The 16,982-nt window shown below is 39.0% G+C and overlaps 1 protein-coding gene and 1 pseudogene across 2 annotated transcripts in view; both read left to right on the top strand.

Moving 5' to 3' along the window:
* The window catches only part of LPAR1 (lysophosphatidic acid receptor 1), a 169,378-nt gene that overhangs the window by 123,401 nt on the left and 28,995 nt on the right, over window positions 1–16,982 (top strand). The window lies entirely within an intron of this gene.
* The window catches only part of LOC102849874, a 10,861-nt pseudogene continuing 2,633 nt past the window's right edge, over window positions 8,755–16,982 (top strand).

Below are 16,982 nucleotides of genomic sequence, written 5' to 3'. Positions count from 1 at the left end.
GCAGCAAGTGCATGAGGTCCTCCTCAGTTTCAGCAAGCAGGGTTGTGTCATCTGCATAATGCAGATTGTTAATAGATCTTCCACCAATCTTGATGCCACGCTTCTCCTCATAGAGCCCAGCCTCTTGTTATTGTTACAGAAATAAAACTCAAAGTTGTTGTTAATTCCTTTTAAAAATGTACAATACTACTACTAGGCTTTTCCATTTCGGATTCCAAGCGTGACATATCTGATTCTCTACTACGTATGTATCAACTAAGAATGAAAAAAGCATACACATATACACAACACAGAAGATGTGCAATAAGACACTTTAAATGGCAGTTAACCTTCTGTTGCATAGGTTTTTCTCCTTGTTTTACAAGTTATCCTTATTGTTCTGAAATACCTGTTTAGATGCAAAGGCATTTAACCTGTCAGTATTTCTTATTTTGATTTGTCTGAAAATAGATCAAGGGTTACCTCTGGAGTAGATTCTTCTACTTGTCTGTCAGAGTCTGTGCTTGCATCTGAACAGGTTATGTGATATACTTACAGTACAAAATCAAATCAATCTCCACTTTTACGTGTGTGTTTTTGCCACACTCTTTGAAGAAAGCATTTGAATATATTTTGTTTTTCCACATAAACAAGGGATTACTTTTCTTGTGTTTGTCGTCTTGATATTTTTTCTTTGAGGTCTAAACCAGAACCTTAAGCCTCTGAGAAACTACTTTTTATTCATGTGTTTTAGCGAAGATGATAGTGTCTAGACTGAATGTGGTCACGGCTTTACTTAAACCCTGGCAGGTCTCCTCTACCAATAGAAGATTCATTGTAATGATCCAAAGCAAATATGAGGTTCTAATAGGGTGACGCAGCAATAACAGGGCCTTTTTTGAAGGACTGGGGTTTTATCTGGCATCGGGAGACTGGAAATTCATGGCTTCACCTATTTATCCTGCCCAAGTAGAATTTGTTTATACAAAGAGCACTGCGTATTAAGTAGGGTTTTCCATGAGTTCATTCTTAATGTGCATTTCTGCACATCAAAAACCTCCAATGAGGCAACCATGAGTTCATTCGCTGGGGTTATTTTCCTTTTTCTTAGGGAAGAGGAGATAGTCACTTAGGGACCTACCCTTGACAGGCCAGCACAACAGACTAATGAAGTGAAAAGTGAAGATGCTTTTGCTGGAAGCCAAAAGTGATTGATCCTCTTTATGCTGAAGGGGCGTGCGCTTGCTCAGCTGACCTTGCTGAGCATGTGGTGCACAGGACTGCTTCTTTGTGGGTAGATCTCCGAGAAAAAGCTAGACTATCATCTGAGGAACTACAGTTAGTGAGTCGCTGAACTAAACCAGGAGAAGCTGTAGTTAGACATCCTGAAATGTATGGCATGATAAAATAATCGAGCAAACAAAAATCAGAAATTTTGCAGATTTGTCTGAGTTTGACGTCTGGACTTATGTACAGAAGTTAAAACAGTGAAACAAATTAATAATCAAATAAATTCTGGTGACATATCAGCTCTGTGGCCTTGTTGTTGGGTACCATCAAGTTGGGACCAACCCATGGCTGATCCTCCAGTGGGTTTTCAGAGGCAGTAGATTGCCAGTCCTTCTCTTGTAGAGCAGTTGGTGGATTTAAACTGTATACCCTTGGGTTGGTAGTGCAATTCCTTTCAACTAAGCCACCAGAAATCCTTAGACAATATATGGAATTTCCTGAGTTTCTTTTTTCTCATCTATAATTAAGGAGAACATTTTCTGTGTGAGGTTGTTGTGAGAATTGTGAGATGTTAAGGTACTCAGCGTGCTGCCTGGCACAAAATAGTGTGCACATGAAGTTCCCACGTCTTCCTTAGGGCTCTGCATACATGTATGTATGTCTTGCTACTCTCTGCAATTAATGGTTCAAATGGAACCGATAGTCTTTTATGGGGATTAATCCCATCAATCTGTACCTCTACCTATCTATTTATCCTTTAGACAATTAATAAATGAAGAATTTTAAACATTTTTATTTGACGTGAGACCATAAAGCTTGTTCATTTCTACCCTTGTGCACCAGGGAGCTCTGGTGTCCTAGTCCAAAGAGACTATGCACTGATAACCCAAGGCTGTGCCTCACTGGTGATTCAATATCTGCATGAGCAAGATGGACAGTTTCCTCACATTTGATTAGCAGCTTCAGAAACTCAATGGAGGGTCAGTTGTGAGTCAGTTCAGTTCTGAATTGACCACAGTGAGATGAGATTATGACAATGACTGTCTTCTTTCCAAAGCCAGACTTGGATTTTCTGTACAACATCACAGATGTGTGGTTTCAGGCTTGACCTCAAATAACTCAGAAAGCAGAGAACTCTTTTCACCCACCAGAAGCCAGACTGTCTTCTTTTAGATGCGCTGTTATATGTTGGTGTTGTTGTTAGGTGCCACTGAGTCATAGACGACTCATAGCAACCCTATGAATGAAAGACCTGAACACTTGTTCAGGTGAAGTTATCTTTCATCATTTCTCCGGGTTCTTAGAAGGCAAGCTGTTTCAGAAGTGGATACCACTCCTGATTCCAAGCTTGTTTTAATCAAGGAGCTCCACCAAACACTGTCCACCATGGGTAACCACCTCTGTACAGCAAATGGACAGACCAGTGCTCTTCCACTTAGAAGAATGTTTGACCAAAAACAATTAAAATCAGGCTTGAGGGCCATAGATTAAAATCACCCACCTTTGGCTTGGTAGTAAAACTTTCTATCCACTAGGCCAACAGAGCTTTCTCTGTATTGTTGTTGTTGTTGTTGTTAAGCGCCATCGAGTTGTAGACAACTCAGAGTGACTCTATGAATGAAAGACCTGAACACTTGTATAACTTTCATCATTTCTCCATGTTCAGAGAGTTTATGGAGGCAAGCTATTTCAGAAGTAGATGCCACTCCTGCTTCCAAGCTTGTTTTAATCAGGGAGCGCCACCAAATACTATCCGCCATGGGCAACCATTATCACATATGACACATCAGTGTCACAGCATCACAGGAACCACAAGTTACCTCTGGATCTATTACATACTGGACAAAGATCTGGAAAACAGAGTCCCACCCACAGGGTCTAGTTCTGACCCCTTGGTGCCATAAAAGATACGAAATGTGTCTTTTACATCATTTGAGTACAACTAACTCAGTTCTGTTCAGGAGGAGTATATTGCTTATTTTGTGTTGAAATATCAAATATAAGAATGTGTAAAGCCTATTCCTTTATAAATGTGACTACCATAAAAATCCAGATTGGAAATGTCTTATGGCAGATAAAGTTATGGAAAAAAAAAGTGACCCTGTCCTCTTAAAGCCTGTAGTCTATTAGGTAGAAAAATGTCACATATACATAGTTAACGATTACAAAAGGCAAGAAAGTCATACAGTTATGTAATATAAGCTGCAGGGGAATTTAGAGGAGGAAGAGAATTCTTTCTATACTGTAGTTGGGAAAACCTTAGTTTTCTGAGTTGGGATTGAACTATAGGTTATGTTTGGGAATGAAGTATTCTGTTAGATTGCTTTTAAGTACTGAATCCTGTTTTAAGAAAACTTCTGTCTTGATTCTCAAAGTAATGTATATTCGTTGGACAAGAAGAAACAATTCCGAAAATGAGAAGTACTTAGAATTCTGCCATCAACGGAAAACCCAAAACATTAGAAAGTATATCTTGTTCCTTCCAAATTCTGTGTGCTAGTTAATAGTTGAAGTCATGCTCCAATTACCCCCAAAACAATTAATTCCTATGTTGTTGAAATGATTTCAACTAAAAGTGACCATTTAGGCAGGAATTGCACTCCCCACAGGGTTTCTGAGAGTGCTAGTCCTTACAGAAGCTGACCACCACGTCTTTCAACCACAGAGCCACTGGTGGACAAGAGCCTTTTTGTTATGGACTGAGTGCTTAAGCACTGAACCACCAGATTGCTGTGCTGTACATATAAAGAGTCCATACCGTTTTATTGTGTGTTTTTTAAGTATATCTGTATCTCTTGAATATATTATCAAGCCTTTTAGTAATCTTTGTAGACATCATTATTTTTATTTTTAATTTTTTAAATTGTGATTTAGTAATTTTTGTAGACACCATTTTTATTTTTAAATTTGTGAATGAAAGTTTACAAATCATATTGGCTTTACATTCTATCATTTATACACATTTTGTCTTATAACTAACTAATTAATTAATGCTAAGGAATTCATTGAAATATCTAATCATCTCATTACATGTTGCCTTTCTCTTCACCCTGCTTAATAAGTATCTATTATCTCTTTATTAATTTCTATTTCCTTCTCCCTTCCTTTCTATTGCTGATAACCATCCAGGAATGATTCTGTGTGTAAACATTTCCTTAGTTTTTTAAACAGTGGTCTTATACAATATTTTTGCTTTTGTGACTGGCCTGTGTCACTGAGATGAATATTATCGAATATAACCCTTTACTTTCCTCATTGAGACTTTGTAAATCTTAATTCCTATTGTTTAATGTCCTGAAGAACATTTGTGGCACTTTACACCCTTACCACAATGAATAAGGTTTTACCACCATCAAGATAATCTTAGATGCTTTTACTCTCTAGTGGCCCCATGTTGCAAACCACTTACATTATTTATATTATCAGTAACTTTTTTGATGATAAACCTTAGCAAATGTGAAATATAAATGGAAATCATTTAATAACTTAAAAACTAAGAATGCTTCGGTTACATGTAAATAAATGCAATGCTGTTAAGTGCTTTGTTACATACAATGATCTAATGTACATGGATTTCTTCAGAAAATTAAAGGCCTAAAGGTGTCCAATGTAGTGCAGAGTTTTATAGTGTTACTTTGAAAGATCCAACTTCCTAGTTTTTAAACCTCGTTCTCCCACATAACGTGGGCAAGGTAGGTGGTCACTTCCTCTAAGTCTTAGTTTTCTTTTCTGTAAAATGAGGAGCAGGGAAAAGTCAATAACATGAGGTTAACTAAGGTTATTACACGAGATGCCAGCCATATAAGTGTTTGGTAGATATTCTTATAAAATACATAATGCATAATTTTATCTCTTCATGAAAAGATCATGTTGCTTTGTGTAACACTGAGTACCCGGATTGATCTTCATTGAAGTAAATCTTCATCACATGGTGAAAAGGCCACCCAGAAGGAAGGGTCAGGGACCATATTACTTCTGGGATTCAGTGTGCAGGTCTCCCTTTGACTGTTGGTGTTACTGTGGTAAATGATCCTGCAAGCAAGTCCACACTCACTTCTGAGATCTCCCCCACTGCAGAGGCTCCCAGACTTTCTCAGTCACAGTGACTGTACTGTCTCTTTCTCAGTGCTTCATAGCTAAAAGAAATATCTGACAGTTCCGTTGATTAAGCAGTTAAGCCATTTTAAAAAATCTGTGTTGTTCTTGTTGTATACCACTGAGTCGGAACCAACCTGTAGCAGACCTTCCATTGGGTTTTCAGAGGCAGTAAATCACATGGGAAAAAATGGCTTATCTTTCTCCTGAAGAGCTGCTGGTGGATTCAAACTACATGCCTTCAGGTTGGCAATGTAGCTCTTTACCACTAGGCCATCCAGCTCCCTAAAAAAAAAAAAAGACAAAAAGATGCATATGTGATGTGGTGTGATGTGCCACTGAGTCCACTATGACTCATAGTGACCCTGTGTACAATAGCTCTGCACCTTGCTCTGTTCTGAGCCAGTCTCACTGTCTGTGGCACACCTATATTCATTATCCTGGTTACTGTGTCAATCCATGACATCTGGGGGCTACCTTGCCTGCGCTGTCCCTCAACCCTTCTAAGCATGATATCCTTCTGCAAAGACAGTTCCCTCTTGCTATCTGCCCAAAGTATGTATGACCTAGTCTCAGAATCCTTGCGTCCAAGGAGCAGTTTGGTTTCACCCTCTCTAAGACAGACCTGTTCTCTTGGCAGTCTACTAAGAAATTTGTAGTATGTGGTACAAATAACAAGATAGTAACATAAATGGAAAGGGGAAAAAATATCTTTATCTAATTCATAACCATGTTGTTGTTGCTCTATTTGATGCCTTCAAGCTAACTATGACTCTTATCAGTGGGAAGAACACCAGATCTGAACCTCGCCCTGTCCCTCACCATTCTCATTATCCCTGTTCTGTTGAGGCCCATTGTGGAAGTCACTTCGTTGATTAATTTCTTTGAGAGTCTTCTTTCCCTTTCATTCACCCTCTACATTTCCCAGCATCATGGCTCTGTCCAAGGACTGATTCCTCCCAAAATACACCCAAAGTAAGTGAGGTAAAGATTCCCTGCCCTGGCCCCTAAACAATGCTCTGGTGGCACTTCCTTCAAGACAGACTTGTTTGTTCTGACTAAGAAGATATATATGTGCATGTTGGACATTGCACCACTTACCAAAAGTTGAAATCAAATGAAACACCAACATCTTCTCCTGTTTCACACTAAGGCTTATGCAATTCCTGGGATTTGTATTTTTTTAATCAAAACAGACAACGTATTGCAAAGATAAGACATCAGTAAAGGGATGTAATGTCTGTCATTGTTGAAACAGTGAACTGTCTGGCAGATTCCAAGAATCACTGAGCTCCTTACATTTAATATATCCATTAGTAGTCTTCATGATGGCACCTCAATATGTGGTTTGGCAACCAGAACCCTATCTTATCAGAACCCTATTCCTGTCTTCTGATCCCCGTCAGCTTTGTTTTGTTTTTGTCTGGCTCCTTGGCTCTTGTTCTCTAGTTCCTGTTTTTATTTCTTGGTTTTAACTCTCTAGTTTCCTTCCTCATTTCCTAGGGTCAGACCCTGCCTGGTTACCGTCAGGCAATAGTATTCTCTTTATCTGCTCCTAAACCTTTGCTGACCTATATGCTGCCCTATAGACTCTGCTATGGATGGCTTAAGAACCTCTGATTGGTGGCATGGTGTATAATGTGTCAGGCTGCTAACCAAGAGACTGGCAGTTCAAATCCATCAGTCATTCCCCTGGAAAAAAGTTGAGCAGTTTTGTCCCATAAAGATTTACAGCTAAAGGAACCCAGTGGAGGATTGCTGTGAGTTGGAACTAACTTGACAGCAGTGGGATTGATGGTTTGGTTGCTGTTAAGTCAGTTGGTGTCCTCTAAATGTTACAGAATTTCTTCACTTCACACTTCAGGGAGATGGTTTCTGTGGTCGCCTACCTAAACAGCATACTCATTATGTCTGACTTACCTTTGGGTGTCTGTCTATAGTGGTCTCCTTGTGATTGCATGAACATTCTCTCCACACTAAACTTCCAGATCACCAGGGCACTCTGCATGTTCAATTTTCTTTGCTACCACCATAATTCAGAGACATTAATTCTTCTTTTGCCTTCCCTAGTCCCCTTCCAACTTTCAAATGCATATGAAACAATTGGAGATATTTTTGCTTGGGTCATGTGCACCTTAGTCTTCATATTCTGATACCACATTCTTCTTCATATAGCCTAGTTTCTTGGATTAGTGTGAAACAATACAGCGGATAAATATGGGCTGGTTCTCTGAAACTTAAAAAAAAATTTCTCCATCTTTAATGAACTGAGCAGAACCAGTACAAAAACCATAGAAATTTCTTTTTTGTTGTGTTACCTCTTCTATTTATTTTTAAAATCATATTTGTTTATTTACAAAATTCTAATACATTGTTTTTCAGACCAGATTCTTCCAATTTCCCTCACCCCCACATCAAATTCTACAACCCCATGATTCATTTACCCTTCACACATCCTCACCCTCTGCTTCCATCCTGCACCCCCACCTTGGATCTTCATACTGATTCTACAGTAATGATTTTATATATTATTTGTCCTTGTGGGACTGAATTAGTTCACTCAGCATAATGCTCTCCAGTCTCTCCCAAGTTAGGTAAAAATTTACAAAATCCTTGCTTCTGTGTGCTGTGTAGTATTACATTGTGTGAATGTACCATAATTTCTCAATCCATTCAGTTGTGGTTGGACAAGTGGGCTGTTTCTGTGTTCTTGGGAAGGTGAATAACACTGCTATGAACATTGGTGTACAAGTCCTGTGCCTCAGTTCTCATTTTAAAATCATAGATAATTCTTGATGAAACAGAACAAACCTTGTTTGTAAACTAGATAATGCCTGTCGAGAATTATAATAGTTTTGAATAAATACATTCAGTGCTTTGTTGATAGAACAACAGCTACTACTCAGATGTCAACATGGTTAGATTCCAAAGACCAGATGTTTTGTTTTGTGTGTGTGTGTGAGTGCATTTAAAGATCAGGATTTTAAGGAAAAATAAGTATTATATGAAAACAAAAGATGTCTGTCTTATTACTTAACTGCCATTTACATCAATACATGACTCCCAAACCACCATGGTCCACAGGAGATAATACATAACTTTAGCCATCACAACCAGCAACAAATACCCTCCTTTACACTTCAGTGTTTATTATTGCCAGGCATATGTGACCAGTACACTTGTGGACTTTTTACTATTGTCATAAATGCAAAATGCTGGATAATATGGTGGTTGATATGCCAGAGCTAATGTATATGTTGTGTTGTTTTTTATTTTTTTTTAAAAAAAGGCTTGGTGGCCTTAGACTAATTAATATAAAAAAATCCTTTTTATCACTTAAAAAACATAGTGGATTAAAAAAAAAAATTAAAGTCCACTGACAAGAAAAATGCTTCTGAAAAAGAAACATGGACTTTTCCTCCTTTCCCTCTCCTTTTTCCAAGTATTCACATGACTAACCCTTTCACCCACACTAAAACCTTTCTGCCTGACCGCCTTCTGGGACGTAATGGCATGGAAATATATCATCAGGGTATAATTTTGCGCACTACAGGGGGAACCTGCTATTATAGAAGTGAGTCTCAGCCGAGTAGCCTGGCCTTAGATTGTATTTTGATCTCAGTGTTAAAATGGAAATGCAACTTTTGGCTTCTTCTTTCAGATCTGTAGGAAGTTAGCGTGTTCCATCTTGTTTGATGGTTTTTCACGTCCAAATAATAGGTTAGGGGAGAACAGACAGTCATTCAACTTTGGGGTTGAGGGCATTCGTTTGAATGTGCTGAGTCACTGTGACAATTTAAATATGTTGCATGACTTTATGATGACTGATGAGAAAATTGGGAAGACCACAAGCTGGGTCAGGCTATTTCCTGCGGCAAGTCTCTTTTGAGAAGACAGTACTGGTCTCTAAAATGATACTCTATGACCATCCTCCAACCAAACATGATGTGCATGGGGCAGAAGCCTTAGTTTAAAAGTCTGGAACATTCAGTGTGAAACAGTTTAAAAGGTAAGGAAGCACCTTGGGGGCTTTCATGGTTAACCTTGGAAGTCTTGGCTAAGTATGTCTTGGACAGTAAACAAAGTTTTCATTACAATTCTTCTGTGTAGTTAATATTATAAAGCAATAGCCATGCAAATTAACCCTTCCTCTTTAGACATAATATTAGTTTTATGTGCTATGTAATAGATTACCATAAATTTAGGGAATTGGAAACAACCCATTTATTGTCTCTGAGTTTAGGTAGGCTAATAGACCAGGCACAGGCCAGCTGGATTCTCAGCTGAAGGTCTCAGAGACTGCTGTCAGAGGATACTAAACTGTATTATCATCAGGGGTTTTACTGGGGAGATACCCACTTCTAAGTCCCTCAGGTTGTTAGACTACTTAATTTCTTTGCAGCTGTAGAATTCATGGTATCGTGCTTCTCCAGCATCTGCAATAGAGGGTCTGTATTTTCTGTTTCTGGTCTATGTTTAGATGTTCTTTGAATGCATTCTCTTGATTAGGTCAGACCCACCCAGGATAATCTCCTTTTTGATTATCATATATTTACTCAAACAATAAGCATCTTCTAAATTGTTTGCCAAAATCTTTCCCCTCCCACAAGTATTTAATGTGCTCTCTATGCCAGTTTTTGCACATATTACTGTTAAAAATAATAGCATAGCATACTTAGGAAAGTATCCTATAGTGGGAGGGAGCAGTTGGCATGCACATATAGAAGACACACATTTGTGTAAAAAAATACAGTAACTTAGATTCAACTTATTGGCATCTTTAAAATCTATTCATTTGTATGATACAATGAAACTTAATCAGAAAGATGACCTCTTGGCTGGTCCCAAGGCATTGGATCTTCTCAACCAATTGCTCATGAAAGGTGACATCCCATAACTTGCCTTACATCTCAGTGTTTGAAGGAGGCTCTGGTGGCAGAGTCCATAGGGAGTTGTGATGCCTACCCCAAGGCCACACTTCCCCGGCAGTTTGAATCCCCCAACAGCTTTGCTAGGTAGACAGGCAATCTCCTCTGATGCCGTTTATGACTCAGAAACATGCTGGAGGGTCAGCTGACTCCACAGCTTTGAGTTGAGTTCCCTTGATGAGTTTGAAACACATTGAAGGTTAACCTGCCCATATGCAAAAGAAGATGTTTAAGAAATGTGACTCACTGTGGAAAGTATACTCCTCTACGTGTGCTCACCACAATGAACTGTATGTTTTAATCTGAGTAAAGTTTGAAGGAAGAGCAGCTTTTAAAAAGCGTCGCTTGAAAGAGAATTAATAGCAGATTAGAGATTTACAGGTGAATTTTAACCTAAGTTAATATTTTTTAAATACTTAATAAATTTTAATTTCCTTTAAAATCCCTTTTGGAGATGCATACCTCTCCCTGGACTCTCTTTCTTCCTTTGGCTGATGAGACTTGACTCCTGACCAGTTGCTTCTCTTGCATCTCCTGCACATCTGTTTGATTTGCTGCTGAAATGTCTCCTCTCTAACTGGAATAATTTCTGTCCACTCACCAAAAAGATCACTCCAAATCTTATAGCCAAGACCAGTTCCTTTCTGAATGTAGTGGAGCACAAACATATAATTAGAGCACCATTGTGACCCTACGAAGCCAGCAACTCCACTGGGTCAGATGACAAGTTCGTTATCTGCAGAACTGCCTGTGAGATGTGGATCTTAGACCATTTGAACCTCGCCACTAGTGTAGAAATGAAAATCTATTGTCTTGTTACTCTGTAGAAAACATGCTAGTTCTGTTTACCGTCGGTGGTTTTTATGTTCATGTAACAGTATTGCATAAATAGTCTTACAATCATTTATAGAATACAAAGCTCTGTTAATATTTGACCTAAAAGGCAAGTAAGGCAACTGAAAAGATGCATATAGTTCAGAAGGACAAAAAGAAACAAAAAAGGATAGACAGAAAACTCGTTAGTAGTTACATGATAGTAAGTGGAGTCAGATAGTATTTCATATGGTAGCATAATTAGGTTATTGATTTGGAGGCATAAAGGATCTCTGGTGGCCTACTGGGTAAAAAGTTGTGCTGCCAACCCAAAGGATTGCGCTGCCAATCCCAAAGTGGGTGATACCCACTAGCAGCTCCATAGGAGAAAGGCAGTCTCCTTCTGTGTGCTTTACAGCCGCTGAAAACCTACTGGAGGATCAGCTTTGGGTCAGTTCCAACTTGATGGCACTTAACACCACCAACAGAATAAAATCAGGAAAACAGATACTTCCAAATGAGAGTTCCCCTGAGCCCAAAGAGACAATCCTCCTATGAGACTTCATCTGTGATAAACAGAACAGCTGTAGTGTGATATACTGGACTCCTCCAACAAGCTTTATAATGGATAGAAAATCGTGTTTCTTATAACATCCTTTAAGGAAGGGTTGAGACCTGAGGCCAAAATGTGATACATTGAAGGCATTTCTGTCAGGCATTCGAGATACACTTTCTAATCGATGACTAGCTTAGTCAAGGTTAGCCTAGTGTTTAGAATCAAGTTCAGCCTCCTGTTGGTTAATCTTTTTATAACTTATTGCCCTGCCCCTAAATAGTCTCTAAATGTCTAAATTTTGTTTATCATATCTTAGATTATGTTTGAAAAGCGATTGTTCTGTCTTTCAACTGGAATGTTATGAAAAGATTGAACATGTTTTTTCACAACACTACTATCTCCTTCTCCAGCAACCTTTAAGAATCAATATTTCAGCTTATATAGAAGTATGATATCTATAGTTTACCATATTACTATAGGACTTTGTCTTCAAAGAATTGGAATAAGTTTTGTTTTCTATTTCCTGGATGCTTTTAGACCCTTGGTTTTTGTTTCTAGTATATAAAGCTCTGATGGACTAGTTTGTAGGGAGTTGTACTGCTGTCCAGAGGCCATGTCTTTCAGGCAATTCAAATCCACCAGCAGTTCCATGGGAGAAAGATGAGCAGTCTCCTCCTTTGTGATTGACAGCCTCAGAATCCCAGTGGAGAGTCAGCTATGGGTTAGTTCCAACTTGATGGCAATGACTGGGTCTGAATTACGTATAAGTGCATTACCTGGAGTTTTGTGGGGTGGTGGAGCATGAACATTCACTAGAGCAAGTGTGAGGCTTTAAAAAGAACTGGTAGCACTGACTTTTTGGTTAGTAGCCCAGACTTAACCTGTTGGACCACTAGGCTCCTCTGTATTTATAAATGCAAATACAACTCATAGCAATTCCCCACTGGATTACTAAAGCTGTAAGTCTTTATGGGAGTTAAGGTTGTTGGGCTTTTTTATTTTTCCTTTTGACTCACCATCCTGTTAGGGCTCCCATCTCTCTCTCTCTCTCTGAATGCTATAAAATTGCTATTATACTCAATATAGCTTTATTTACTCTTAACATTGAAAATTGGCATGGTATTTTACCATATGATTGCCTTATTCTAGATTTACTTGCTTCCTGATTATGGTTATTCATGCTGTTGTTGCTGTGGCTGTAAGATTTTTTATTTACCAATTGTTAAATTACTTATCTATGCCAAGAAATTTGGAGGACAGCTGTCAGCCAATTAATTGGAAGAGGTGAATATTTTTTTCATTTCCAAGAAAGGTGATCCAACTGAATGTGGAAACTAACAAATAATATCATTAATATCACATGCAGGCAAAATACTGCTGAAGATCATTCAAAAATGGCTAGAACAGTGCATAGATATGGAACTGACAGAAATTCAGGGAGGATTTAGAAGAGACCATGGCACCAGGGATATCATTGCTGATGTCAGATGGATCCTGGCTGAAAACAGAGAATACCAGAAGAATGTCTACGTGTGCTTTATTGACTATACAAAAGCATTTGACTGTGTGGATCATAACAAGTTGTGGCTGATGTCAAGAAGAATGGGAATCCCAGAGTATGCACTTGTGTTTAACAGGAGGCTGTTGTGCCAGCAGAGCAGGGAAACAATGAAGAGTTTAAAATTGAGAAGGCAGTGTGTTATGGTTGTACTCTGTCTCCATACTTACTCAGTCTGTTTGCTGAGTAAATTATTTGAGAAGCTACACATTATGAAGAGGAGTGTAGCATCAGGATTGGAGGGAGACTCATCAATAACCTGTGTTATGCAGATGATACAACCTTGCTTGCTGAAAATGAGGACTTGAAACAGAAACATATTGCAGAAGATCAAGAAATGAAGCTTTTGATAAGAATTACATCTCAATGTCAAGAAAACAAAGATTCTTACCACTGGACTGGGAGACAACATCATGATGGATAGAGAGGAGATTGAAACTGTCAACAGCTTCATCTTGCTTGGATCCAGAATCAAACAGCAGTGAAGAAATAAGGAGACACATTGCACTGGGAAAATCTGTAGTTAGGGACCTCTCCAAATTATTGAGGAGTAATGATGTCAGTTTGAGGACTAAGGTGCATCTGATTCAGGCCATGGTCTTTCCAATTACTTGCTATGCATCTGAGAGCTGGATAGTGAATAAGGATGACAGAAAAAGATTTGACTCCTTGAGCTGTGATGTTGGAGGAGTGCACTGAATCATCCATGGACAGCAAAGAAAACGAATAGACAGGTCTTGGAGAGGGTGCTGCTGGAGGGCTCTTTGGAGGCAAGAAAGATGAGGCTTTGCATCACATATTTAGGACAAGCTATTCCTTGGAGAAGGAGATGATTGTAGGAAGGGTGGAGGGTCAGCAAAGGCAAAGGAGATGCTAAATCAGGTGGATTGACACGGTGACTGCTGCAATGCGCCCTTGTTTGTCGGAAAGTGTGAGGATGTCACAGGACAGAACAGGGTTCAGATCTTTGGTTCAGAGGGTTGCTTTGAGTTGTACTCAACTTGATGAAACCTAATAATGACAACAAAATTATTGTATTGATATTTACTAGAAATACCTCCTATCAGTTTTCCTGCTCTGTGTTGACTTGTGCAGAACTGATGCTGGAAACTGGGCAGTTGGCATTTCAGATTCCAGCAGTTACTCAGAGCACACCAGCTTCAGCAAAACTTTCAGTTTAAGAAAACTAGAGGAAAAGCCCTTGCCATCAACTTCCAAAAATTCAAACTCACTCACTGCCATGAGGGAGCCCTGAACCCTTCTTTCCTTGGCGAGGGCTGGGCATGTGGTCCCGGTTCCTGTTATGCACAGAGGCAAAGGAAGAGGGCTCCAGCACTCTCGGTGTCACATCCTCGGTGCCACTGGTTCTAACTTCAAGTGCCGAGACAAAGTGGGTAAAAAATGCATGAAATAAAAGTATAACTTTATGTGCTGTTCTCATTGTGTCATAGGAGTTCAAAATGTGGCCCTATTAATAAAGATGATATGGGTGGTAATTCCCCCAAATATATACATAATTGTGTGTGTATGTGTGTGTAATTTATGTAATTCCTACACACACATATATAATAATGTTTGTGGAATCTATTTAAAGTAAAACTGAAATCCATATAAATGGACAACAATAGCTAAATAAGTCATGTATATTTGCGATGAAATATATTGCTATTCAAATGCATAATGTAGTATTTTACATGGTAAAGTGAACATGATTTCATTACATGCATCAATGACGGAGGTGTTAAGATCTGTTTTTTAAGACACTCAAAATTCTCTTTCAGACTATGTGAAAAATTAATGCTAATGGAATCATGGATACATTTTTATATAGTCCACATTCAATTGTTCTATAGTGTAGAACAATTTTTTATTCCACCACATTAAATTGTTCTACAGTGTAGAACAAAGTTTTATTCTCATTGTCATAAAATAGTAAATATATTTTAAAATAAAAGGAGCTATGGAAAATCCATACAACCATAAGGAAAAATATAAACTGTATGAGTCCATTTGCCCAGGGGAGGTTAGACGACAGGTCAGAGTGTCCTTGAGGGCATTGTCAGCATCTTTCACTGCTGTGTGACCCAGAGAGCACACATGCATGTCACTTGCACAGACGGCTCCTCAGCTTCATTCTGATCACAGAATTCAGTCTTTTCTGGGTATTGTTTAATATATCCATGTTCTTTCAAGTTACTATACAATTCAAGTGCTTAGAACTAAGGATAGATTCTACTTTCAAGAGATTAGATTAGTACTGACCACAGTAGAAAGGAATACAATTTTCATGAAGTATAAGCACTAGTTGTTTTTTGTTGTGGTATTGTAAAAGCTTCTTTGTGAGACTCCAATGAAGAAAGGAAATGGAAAGAGATTAAGAGAAGTCTTCTGTGTACACAGTTTATTAAGCTGTCTTTCATGTAAATATCAGCACTCTGCCTCCCTTGATAAGATGACTGTGAGTTGGGGAAAAAACTTATAATGGGTTATTCTCATCACTAGGCTTGTACTAGATGTTTGGTAGAAGTTTGCTTATTAATTTGTGCATACACTGGGGGGGGGAGTGCAAAAGCTAGGGTGACAAGGAGGTAAGATTAAAATCAAGCAAGCATATAAATTCTTGGATGTAGAGCTTTCCCATTTTGCCTTTTGAGATGGCAGCATCTTTTGGGGACTGGAATAAGAAAGAACTCTTCTTTGTTCCTCACTCCATGCCAAAGATAAAAGACTTTGGAGTTCAAACACATCTCTTTAAACAGCACTAACAACAATAAAAATAACCAGCCTATGTGCAATGATATAGCAGATACCCAACTGAGCATTTTAACAATTCTGACTGCTTTCAGAAGGACATCATGCTCGGAAGGATGAAGGGACAGCACAAGAGAGGAAGACCCCTGATGAGATGGATTGATACAGTGACAAGAGCAATGGGTAGATGTTTTGGAGTCAGTGAGACTGGCTCAGGACAGGGCAGGCTTCAGAGCTATTGTACGTGGGATCACTATGAGTCACAGAGTGACTCGACAGCACATACAACAACAAAAATTTGTAACTTAAGTGGTTGCTTGCTGTGTAAGAAGGAAAGCTGAAACCTCTTACCTGAATACTTGCATCTCTCTACAGTCCTATCACAGCCTGTCCATCAGCTTCATTTCCCTAATTTACTGAGTTCATCCTGTCCAAAATAAGTTCATTGTTCCTTGGACATATCTTGCATTTTCCTAATTATATGCATTTGCTCATACCATTGCCTTGTAGGGTGTCCTTTTCCCAGTAGCTATACTTTTCTCATTAAAAAGGTATTTAAGACTCTGCAGAGCTCACCCTGTGTTTTCACCATGGCTCACATCACCAAGTCCTCCTTCTTTTTTTTTTTATTATTTTTGTGTGTGTGTACTGTCAAATCAGATCTGACTAGTACAGGAGGAGATTGTCCCTCCTTCCCCAGCAGAGCATCTGGTGGATTTGAACCGTGCGCTTCTGGGATTGTAGTTGCAGTTCCTTGCCACTAGGCCACCAGAGCTCCCCACCAAGTCCTTCTTATGACCTCAGTGCTGTTATCCTGGCTGGGGACAAGATAAACTTCAATACATTTGGAGGCATGGCAGGGTTGATTGAGAATGTGGCCTCACTCAGTGGCAGAACCACTCGGGACTTTACCCAGCCCAACGAGCTGCATACCAGATGGTATGCATACCAGATGGTATGCATAGGAATCAGATTGATTACATCTGTGGAAAGAACCGCTGGAGAAGCTCAATATCAGCTGTGAAAACTAGGCCAGGAGCTGACTGTGGAACAGACCACCAACTACTCATAT

This window comes from Elephantulus edwardii, unplaced genomic scaffold (genome assembly GCF_000299155.1).
Source record: "Elephantulus edwardii isolate Elephantulus edwardi_28Jun2011 unplaced genomic scaffold, EleEdw1.0 scaffold00052, whole genome shotgun sequence".
In the NCBI taxonomy this organism is placed as follows: Eukaryota; Metazoa; Chordata; class Mammalia; order Macroscelidea; family Macroscelididae; genus Elephantulus; species Elephantulus edwardii.
The sequence above is the reverse complement of the archived record's forward strand: the minus strand, read 5'-3'. Positions and strand labels throughout refer to the sequence as shown.